Source organism: Gopherus evgoodei, chromosome 1 (assembly GCF_007399415.2).
Source record: "Gopherus evgoodei ecotype Sinaloan lineage chromosome 1, rGopEvg1_v1.p, whole genome shotgun sequence".
Taxonomy (NCBI): domain Eukaryota; kingdom Metazoa; phylum Chordata; order Testudines; family Testudinidae; genus Gopherus; species Gopherus evgoodei.
This window is the reverse complement of record NC_044322.1, coordinates 116,845,041-116,855,339: the sequence shown is the minus strand read 5'-3', so window position 1 is coordinate 116,855,339 and position 10,299 is coordinate 116,845,041. Positions and strand designations below refer to the sequence as shown.

The window sequence follows — 10,299 nt, the reverse complement described above, 5'->3', positions numbered from 1 at the left end:
ACTATGTGCCCGGGCTCGTTTTTCCTGCTGCTGCCTGACGCAAGGTTAGGGCCTGCGCAACCACGCGGCCCTTGGCTGCAATCTCACATCACGGCGATTTAAAGTGTTTTAAGTCTCAAATCCGAGCGATTTCTCCCCAATACGTCTTCCGCTTCCCGCCCCGGACGGCAGCAGCGCGGGGCTCGACCCCTCTATACCAAGTGGCTGGGAAGCGGCTACTCGGCTGCTGCTCAGGCGTGGGAGGGAGGAGGAGCCAGGCTCTCGGGCGGGGTCAGCAGTCACCGCATGGATGGGGAGAGGCTGGGCTTGGTCTGGGCCCCAAGGGCACCGCCCAGCAGCTCCCTGCAGCCCGCACCCAGCACGAGGCTCCGGCGGTCGCGCAGCGGCGCTTGGTGCCTGGCCCCTGTCTCCGTGGGGGCGCCCGGGTTACCCGCTGCCGCCTGGGGGCGCGCCCAAGGCGGCGGGGAAGGGTTGGCAGGCGGCAGCAGGGGCGGGGTCCCCGCAGAGCGCCCGGCTTCCACCTACCATCCCCGAGCGCCGCCAGCCTGGGGCGTGCCCGGGCCGCCCCGTCTCCCCTGCCAGGGAGCAGCATCCCTGGGCTGGCTGGTGTCTCCCGGGAGGCAGCTGCCAGGGGCTGGCTCAGTCCCAAGCACGCTGAAGCGAGGAGCCAGCTCGCTCCCGTGTCCACCCACAGGTAAGGGCTTCTGCCTCCCCGAGCTGGAAAAACGGGAGACGCGATCTGAAACCTGCAAGCTCCCTTTAGCGGGGGCACCAGGTTCTCTTCCCAGCTGTAGCTGAGCTGCAGCCATTCTCCTCCCCTCTGCCCTTAAAATACGGAACTAAAGGCCAGTGGCTTCCTGCCCACCCAAGGGTTGGGGTGAGGAGAAGTTGCCGTGATGGGGGTTAGGGGGAAGGTGTTAGCTAACTAGTTCTGTTTTGCAAGGTGATTCACAACTGCACAGGTTTCTGCACCTGTATTTCAATAATTTGTGTGTCAGAGGTTTTTAATTGGCAGCTGAACAGATTCTGACCCTCCTACCTCTGTGTTTTAGCCCTGCACCCTCAAGGTGTGGTCTTTCCATCTTTCACAATCTCCAGCAATAAGATTCTGGTGACCAAATGCTGTTGTTAGCTGGTGTCTGTACTGCCCATTGTCTGTAGTGGGTTTGCACAGATGTAAGTGACTGGAAGAGCCTCCTGAGCCGCATGTGTATCTTTTGCCACTAAAGTGTGGCTTGCAGAACTCCCCAATGAGACCCTCCCTCCATTTTCCACCTATTAGACTGGAGGTGGGGGAGCTCAGGACCTCTGCCTGGTCATGAGATTAGGGCTTCTATTCAGTGTTGAGAAGGGTCATGGGGCTTCTGTTAGGTGCACATGGCAGGACTCGGGGCTTCAGCAGGAGTGGGGCTGAAGCCCCAAACCCCATCAGGTGCCTCCTGGGGAACTGAAGCCCTGCTGAATCCCTGAGGTCTGGCAGGTGTGATCCGGCTCTTGAATTTCTGAAGATTGTCATATGTGGCTCAGAGGGTCAGTAAATTTGGCCGCCCCTGCAATAGATAGACACCTTTTGTGTGTCTGATATCCTGGAGCTACAATAATGCTGCATGTGACAATGGAAGCCAAAAAGCACTTCTGAGGGACAGAGGCACAATCCAGCATGCTCTGCAGGTATAAAAAGCATTGAAAATTAATGTATGTGATTGCAGTTGATAAACAAGACTGAACAAACACAGGATCAGACTTAGGTAAGAGAGTGCACTTTTGACAGAGTTTGTATAGAACCACACATCATATATGTTTTTGGCAACCTATTATAGTCACACACTCACAAAAGGAGGAATTTTTAGTGCATTCAAGAGTTTAAAAGTGGAAATGACTCCATGCTCTTGGAGAGGAGAACAAACAAGAATCCCATTCTCCCTTCTTGAGCACTGCTCAGGTCTATCTTTAAATCCAGACATGAAGGAAAGATGAAAATATTTTTTTTCTTGCAGTTCCCCAGAGTTTCCCCCCCAAAGGTTCCAGATGATGATAAAATTGCAATCCTTTCTTAAACAGACCGATTTGTCAAAGTATTAAATATTTTATTTTACTGGAAACTGTGTATGTAAAATTATATTTTAAAACAGCAAAGACAAATTGCAGAAAATAAAATTGCAAATCATTAAGTGCATTGCATACATTCTGCAAAGTCTGTTAAAACTACTCATATTTGAAGATATTAAATAATGGATATTATCTGATTGAAAGCAATGAGAAAATCTTTCATCTTTCCAACAGCCTTACAGTGTGGACTCCCCCTGCCTCTAACTGCACACACATTAAGTACCATTTGGGAAGGATCTGTTTGGACAGAACTTCCTCTACCTATAGCCCAATGCTCTCTTGGTTGGAGGTGAGAGAGTTACATGAGAGGTGATTTTTGATCCACTTCACTTTGATCCCTATTTGATTCACTTTAGTAAGTGTATGCCTTAGTTTTAGGTTGACAAGGTGGGAAGATGTAGAGATACCTAACAATTACTTTTTTGGGTAAAAAAATGCATGTTAACTCATTAAGATGAAAAATGTAACAGTTTCCTTCGTATTCCTTAAAACAGGACTAATTTTAGGTAGTTTTTTAAATTTACATCTCTGCTCACAGGCCACTTTGAGCTTCCTTTAAAGAATGCTATTAATATGCAAAATAACTGTTCAGTTTGTTCTCTATTTAATATTCATAGGTGGATAGGAATATACAGTTATTTAATATATGAGCAACTAGTACTTCCAACATGAATTTATTTCACTAATCAGGTGAGCTATGAGGGATGTTTGCCACATTGACAAAAATTCTTGCACATACATTTTACAGCATTTGCTACTATGAAAAAACAGAATTCAGGCTGAAATATCCATTCTGGAAAAGAGCTCTTTCATCATTCACTCAAACTTCTAAAGATATCCCTGTGTGGCTAAATCTGTGTGTGCTTGTTATGAAATCTAAGAAATTTTCATTCTGTTTTTGAAAGCTGACTGAAGAGCAGCTTAGATTTAGGGGTCTGGAGGAGGACCAGGAATGGAGGAACCTGCATTTGAGAGTTACAGAAGGAAGATGGAGAAAGGACTAGGGAAAGGGTGGATTTGATTTAAATCACTAGTCAGGAAGACTTGATTTAATCATGGTTTTCTACATAAAAGTGTATTCGTGTTGGTTGTTATAACCTTAATACATATTCTTAACAACTCAGAGATAGATGTAGATTTCATTTTTAGAAGATACACACTATACATTTTCAAACTGATTTATTTTGATTAGTTTTATAGCTATATCAAAATGAATGACTGATTTCATTTGCCAAAGGTAATTGAAGCAGATGTTTATAAAATCATTGAGAAGTGAACGATCTACAGTTCAACAGGTAATCCATTATTATTTGTAGGATTTTCTTGCCATGCTGTATTAGGAGGAGAGCAGCACCAGACAGACATTAAAATTGTTTTATTTAACTAAAACAACAATGTTAAGTATTCTGGATTTTTTTTCTTCAACAGCAAACATATATTATAACAAGAAAGCATTCGTCCCTCCCTTCTCACATTTATCTCCAGACTTCTTCTCCTTGTCCAGATTTATTCCATCCCCGACAATCTTCTATTCATTGAACTTTTTGAAACTTTGCGCTTTTAGAGAGAGGTAAGGGATTGACTCTGGGTATACAAATTTGCAGAGCAACAGTAGACTTGAGGTCTGTTATTTCTCACCTCTCTATATTTATTTATTTAAAAACATTTTTGCTGTTAACAAGCATGTTACCTCTGGAGACACAAATCCACAGTTTGAGAACTGCAAAACTAAGCATCTCTGATGGTATCTTCTAGACTAAGCACTGAGTCCCAGTGGGTAGATAGAAAGATTAATCTAAATAATCTAGAGAGAAGCGTGTGGAACCCCATAAAATTGGGTCCCTAATCCATGAACTATTGGAACTCATTTACAAAACTTTTCTTAAACATTACATGAATATAACAAGGAGTCCAGTGGCACCTTAAAGACTTTGGGCTTGGCTACACTGGAGAGTTGCAGCGCTGGTGGTGGCTTTACAGCGTTGCAGCTCACTCACCGTCCACACTTGCAAGGCACATATAGCGCTGTATCTCCCTGGCTACAGTGCTGGCTCTAGTCCACCTCAGCCTGGGGAATAACGACTGCAGCGCTGGTGATGCAGGGCTGCTCCGCCAGTGTGGCCACCAAAAGTGCTGTTATTGGCCTCCAGAGGTATTTGGAGGTATCCCAGAATGCCTGTTCAGCCACTCTGCTCATCAGTTCGAACTCTACTGCCCTGGCCTCAGGTGACCTGCCCTTTGAATGCCCCAGGAATTTTAAAAATCCCCTTCCTGTTTGCTCAGCCAGGTGTGGAGTGCAATCAGTGAATCTTTCCAGGTGACCATGCCTCCACGTGCCAAACGAGCCCCAGCATGGAGCAATGGCGAGTTGCTGGACCTCATCATTGTTTAGGGGGAGGAAACTCTGCAGTCCCAGCTGCACTCCAGCCGTAGGAATTACGATACCTTTGGGCAGGTATCAGGGGCCATGACCGGGACACGCTGCAGTGCAGGGTTAAAGTGAAGGAACTGCGGAGTGCCTATTGCAAAGCCCGTGAGGGAAACCGCCGCTCCAGTGCTGCCTCCACGACGTGCCGTTTTTACAAAGAGCTGGATGTGATACTTGGGAGTGACCCCACCGCCAATTCGAGGACCACGATGGACACTTCAGAGCAGGGGTGGGAAGAGGAGGAGGAGGGCAAGAGGAAAGTGAGAGTGAGGGTACTGGGGTTGGAGGAGACACCCCAGAGTCCCTGGAGGCATGCAGCCAGGAGCTCTTCTCAAGCCAGGAGAAAGGTAGCCAGTCGCAGCAGCCGGTACTTGGTGGAGGACAAACAGAGGAGCGGGTTCCCGGTAAGCGACTTTTCTTTTCAGAATGGAAATTTTTCGGGAGAGGAGGGAGGGTTCTGCATGCATGCCTAGATGTGGAATAGCGAGGGGTGGGGGGACCATTGCTGCACACAGGCAAGCTGCATAGGGGCCAGGGCGGAATCCGCATTGCTGTAGAAGACCCTCCTGCTCTTCCCAGGTGACCCGCAGCCGCGAGATATCTTCCAGTATCAACTCCTGTGGAAAATGTTGGGAGAGTGTTCAGTGTAGGTGCCCCCGGCAGCTGTTTGCTTTCCCCAATGCACAGAAACCCCAAGGACAGTACAGCCCTGAAGCAATCAGTCCCCCTTACTCACCTTTTCGGGGCTCCTGTGGGTTATGTGCACTCTCTTTGATATGGGAAAATTATGCTATTGTGAAGAATGTTACTCCTTCACTGTGTGGGAATAACTGTCTGAGATATAAACAATGCTGCCTCTGTTAAGTGTTGCCTTTTTTGCCTTTCCACAAGCAACCTTGAGTTCTCGGCTGCCTGTATTATCAACAGTTCAAAGACTCCAAAACCTCTGGAAGAAGCCGCAAAGAAGACCTGCTGGAAGCAGTTATGAATCTTTCTGCCACAGAGAATCAAAAAGTGCAGGAGTGGAGGGAAAGGGAAAGCAGGATCTGCCAGAAAAACGCAGCGGCCAGGAAGAAAAGCACAATGCAGCTGATAAGTATCCTGGCGCGCCAAGCGGACTCTATCCAGGCGCTCGTAGCCATGCAGGCAGAGCACTACCGCGCCCATCCCTCCCCGTCCCAAAGCTCTTTCCATTGTGCCCCAATGTCAGCTCAAAACCCCCTTCCCCAGCATCCAGGTTCTTACCACCACCAGCTGCCTCCAACACCTGTACATTCACCAACCAGCCTGGAGAACTACAACCCTTACCCTCTGCACTCAACCCCCGTCACCATGCAGTATAGTCATCCTGAAGTGCACCAGTCATTGCACAGCACTCCAGACAGGACATATTCAAACCTGTGACTGTACAGTTCCTCACCCCACCCCCCCTGCCCTTTTAGATTCCCAGAAAGTTGTGTATCTGTCAATGAAGTTATTTTCTTTTCAGTAAATGAATTCTTTGCTTTGAAAACAGTCTTTATTATTGCAGAAAGTCAAATATACCTTAGCCCAGGAAAGAAACAGGCATTGCAAATCAGCTTAGGAAAAACAAATTCCTACTAACATTGTAACCACTGCACTTCACTCCCGTGCAAGGCACCAAACATTACTGTTGGTTTTCAGCCTCAAATTCCTCCCTCAAGGCATCCCTAATTCTTGCACCCTGTGCTGGGCCTCTCTAGTAGCCCTGCTCTCTGGCTGTGCAAATTCAGCCTCCAGGCGTTGAACCTCTGAGGTCCATGCCTGACTGAACGTTTCACCCTTCCCTTCACAAATATTATGGAGGGTACAGCACGTGGATATAACCGCGGGGATGCTGCTTTCCCCCAAGTCTAGCTTCCCATTCAGAAATCACCAGCGCCCCTTTAAACAGCCAAAAGCACACTCCACAGTCATACAGCACCGGCTCAGCCTGTAGTTGAACCGGTCCTTGCTCCTATCAAGCTTCCCTGTATACGGTTTCATGAGCCAAGGCATTAACAGGTAAGCGGGGTCTCCAAGGACCACAATGGGCAGTTCAACGTACCCTACTGTGATCTTCCGGTCTGGGAAGACAGTCCCTGCCTGCAGCTTCCTGAACAGGCCACTGTTCCGAAATATGCATGCATCATGCACCTTTCCAGGCCAGCCTGTGTTAATGTCAATGAAATGCCCATGGTGATCCACAAGTGCCTAGAGAACCATAGAGAAATACCCCTTCCAATTAACGTACTCGTATGCTAGGTAGAGTGGTGCCAGAATAGGAAAATGCATCCCATCTATCGCCCCTCCACAGTTAGGGAAACCCATTTGTGCAAAGCCATGCACGATGTCCTGCATGTTCCCCAGAGTCAGGTTCTTCTTAGCAAGATGCGATTAATGGCCCTGCAAACGTGCATCAACACGATTCCAATGGTCGACTTTCCCACTCCAAACTGGTTCCCGACCGATTGGTAGCTGTCTGGAGTTGCCAGCTTCCAGATTGCAATAGCTACCTGCTTCTCCACCGTCAGGGCAGCTCTCAATCTCATGTCCTTGCGCCGCAGGGTGGGGGCGAGCTCAGCACACAGTCCCAAGAAAGTGGTTTTTCTCATCCGAAAGTTCTGCAGCCACCGCTCGTCGTCCCAGACTTCCATGATGATGTGATCCCACCACTCAGTGCTTGTTTCCCGAGCCCAAAAGCGGTGTTCCATAGTGCCAAGCATGTCCATGAATGTCACAAGCAATTTCGTGTTGTACGCATTATGTGACTTGCTATCATCATTGGACTCCTCACTGTCACTTTGGATCTTAAGGATGTGCTGGCGAGACTCGTCAGCATACTCCTCAGCAGTTTGGGCTCCATTTCCCACAGAAATTGTGCTACACAGAAACCATTGAGAGAATCAAGATGGCGCCAAACATGGACGGAAAAACAGGGATTGCTGGGATGTGAAGCAATGCATCACGGGGCATCGAGACAGGAAGCAGAATGACCCGAACCCTCCGTCCCCTTCCCACAACCCACGGCGCCAAAATGGGATGAGGTGCTCTGTGGGATAGCTGCCCATAATGCACCACTCCCAACAGCGCTGCAAATGCTGCAAATGTGGCCACACTGCAGCTCTGGTAGCTGTCAGTGTGGCCACACTCCAGCGCTTTCCTTACACAGCTGTATGAAGATAGCTTTAACTCCCAGTGCTGCACACCTGCAAGTATAGCCAAACCCTAACAGATTTGTTTGGGCATAAGCTTTTGTGGGTAAAAAAACCCACTTCTTCAGATGCATGGAGTGAAAATTACAGATGCAGGCATAAATATACTGACATATGAAGAGAAGGGAGTTACCTCACGAGTAGAGAACCAGTGTTGACAGGGCCAATTCAATCAGGGTGGATGTAGTCCACTCCCAATAATTGATGAGGAAGTGTCAATTCCAGAAGGGGGAAAGTTGCTTTTCTACTGAGCCGGCCACTCCCAGTCCCCATTCAAGCCCAAATTAATAGTGTTAAATTTGCAAATGAATTTTAGTTCTGCGGTTTCCTTTGAAATCTGTTTCTGAATTTTTTTTTTTGTTCAAATATTGCTACTTTTAAATCTGTTATAGAATGTCCAGGAAGATTGAAGTGTTCTCCTACAGGCTTTTGTATGTTGCCATTCTTGATGTCCGATTTGTGTCCATTTATTCTTTTACGTAGAGATTGTCTGGTTTGGCCAATGTACATGGCAGTGGGGCATTGCTGGCACATGATGGCGTATGAATATATTGTCTCATACTATAGAATTAGAATTTATAGTCCCTATTCCATGATGAGATATCTTTGAGCTATAATGTATCTTAATTAAAACTATCTTTAGATAGTTTTTTCCTCAAAAAGCATTTTATCAAAAAAATCCATTTTTTATTTAAAAAATAAAAAACAAAAAACATTGATTTTTATCCACCCTGTTCTTAATGGTAGTAGCAGTACTAAACTCTAAGTCCCTGCAGTGGGAAACTTTCTTCCCTCCATGCAACCCAGAAGTTGAGTGGGCTGGCTTGGAGAGATTTATGTAGTATATTTGGAGGGCTGGGGTAAAGTGGCTGTAGGAAGTTGGTGAGAATGGCTTCATTTTTTCTGTTGCACATCATTTGCATTGAACGCTGATGATGAAAGTAAAACTTGATGGGGAGAGAGTTCAGAAAACTGATGCTGGTGTACTGGGACCAGAAGGGGGAATGGTAGGGAACAGGTATTCAGGCATTTAAGGGCTCATTTGAAAATCTGTCACGCTCTTTACGTGTAAGAGTGGTAAATAAAGGCTAATCCAGGAGTGATTGGGCAATAGGATGCAGAGCAATAAGTTTGTGCTACTTGGGCCCTGGCCAGCAAAAATCGTCTTTTAGTAAAAGGGCTATATATAAATTAACCCTTTATTTTCTCTGCTTAAAACTAAGGTTGATAAACGCAATATTAGGATTTATACATTTTGAATGCTAGTACCACTGGTTTCTTGTTCTGGTATCCCTGGTTTCTCACTCAGATAAAAAATTTTACACTTTCATGGAATTTTTTTTTTTTTTTTTTTTTGGAAATGCTGGTGCAATGTGCTTACATTGGAACATATATTAACAGTTCTTCTTCGAGTGATTGCTCACATCCATTCCAGTTAGGTGTGCGCGCCGTGCGTGCACGTTCGTCGGAAACTTTTTACCCTAGCAACTCCAGTGGGCCGGCAGGTCGCCCCCTGGAGTGGCGCCGCCATGGCGCCCAATATATATCCCTGCCGGCCCGCCCGCTCCTCAGTTCCTTCTTACCGCCGTGTCAGTCGTTGGAACTGTGGAGCGCGGCATAGCTGTCCTCCACGTCCCTAGCTCTCCTAGTTATCTATCGTTATCTATCGTTATCTCTAGTTCCATTATAGTTGTTAATTAGTTTGTTAAGTTGATAGTTAAGTTAATTAGTTGTAAAGTACTTCTTCGCCGGGGGCTTAGCCCTTCCCGGCACCCGGCACCAGGCTCATGCCTGGTTCGCCGGGCTTCAAGCAGTGTGCGGCCTGCAAGAAGCCCATGCCTACCAGCGATCCCCACGAAGCGTGCCTGAAGTGCCTCGGGGAATCGCACAGATCCGACAAGTGCCGCATCTGTAAGGCCTTTAAGCCGAGGACAAAGAAGGAGAGGGATCAAAGGCTCCGAACTCTCCTAATGGAGGCGGCACTTGACCCGACGGCTTCGCAGGCCGTGGTATCGGCACCGGCACCGGATCGCTCCGGCACCGAGAAGACTCCTCGGCACCGACCCTCTCCGGCACTGGAGCCAGAGCCAAGGCCGTCGAAGTCTAATACTCCGGCCAGGCAGACCCGGCTAGAGCGCCCGGCCTCGACATCGGCCGCGGCGCCGCCGGCACCGTCAGCACCGTTGACTCCGGGCCCGGCGGGTCCGTTGAGTCCGGTGCCGCCGAGCTCCCCCATGAGATCTGGGGTTGAGATAGTGGTCCCATCCACACCGGAGACCTTCGCCTCGGCTCGGGACCTTATTGCCCTGACTGAGCCCACTCGGCTGCCACCCCCGGTACCTCCGGTGCGGGTCGTGTCCAGAGGCAAGCCCATGATGTCGGCACCGCCCAGAGACAGTCGTTCCCGATCCAGGTCCCGACGTCTTGGGCGCTCCAGATCCCGACGCCGCTCGCAGTCCCGGCACCGCTCCCCTCAGCGGTACCGGTCGCACTCGCGGCACCGGTCGGCATCGAGACGGTCGCGGTCAGGCTCCAGTCGACACCGGC

At 48.3% G+C, this 10,299-nt stretch overlaps 1 protein-coding gene across 2 annotated transcripts in view; it reads left to right on the top strand.

Moving 5' to 3' along the window:
• The first annotated feature begins 516 nt into the window (after nucleotides 1–516).
• The window catches only part of LOC115655001 (interleukin-1 receptor-like 2), a 54,577-nt gene continuing 44,794 nt past the window's right edge, over nucleotides 517–10,299 (top strand). For both annotated transcript variants that reach the window (XM_030569974.1, XM_030569965.1), the window contains exon 1: nucleotides 517–694. The gene's annotated coding sequence lies outside the window, so the exon portion shown is untranslated. The remainder of the gene's footprint in view (nucleotides 695–10,299) is intronic.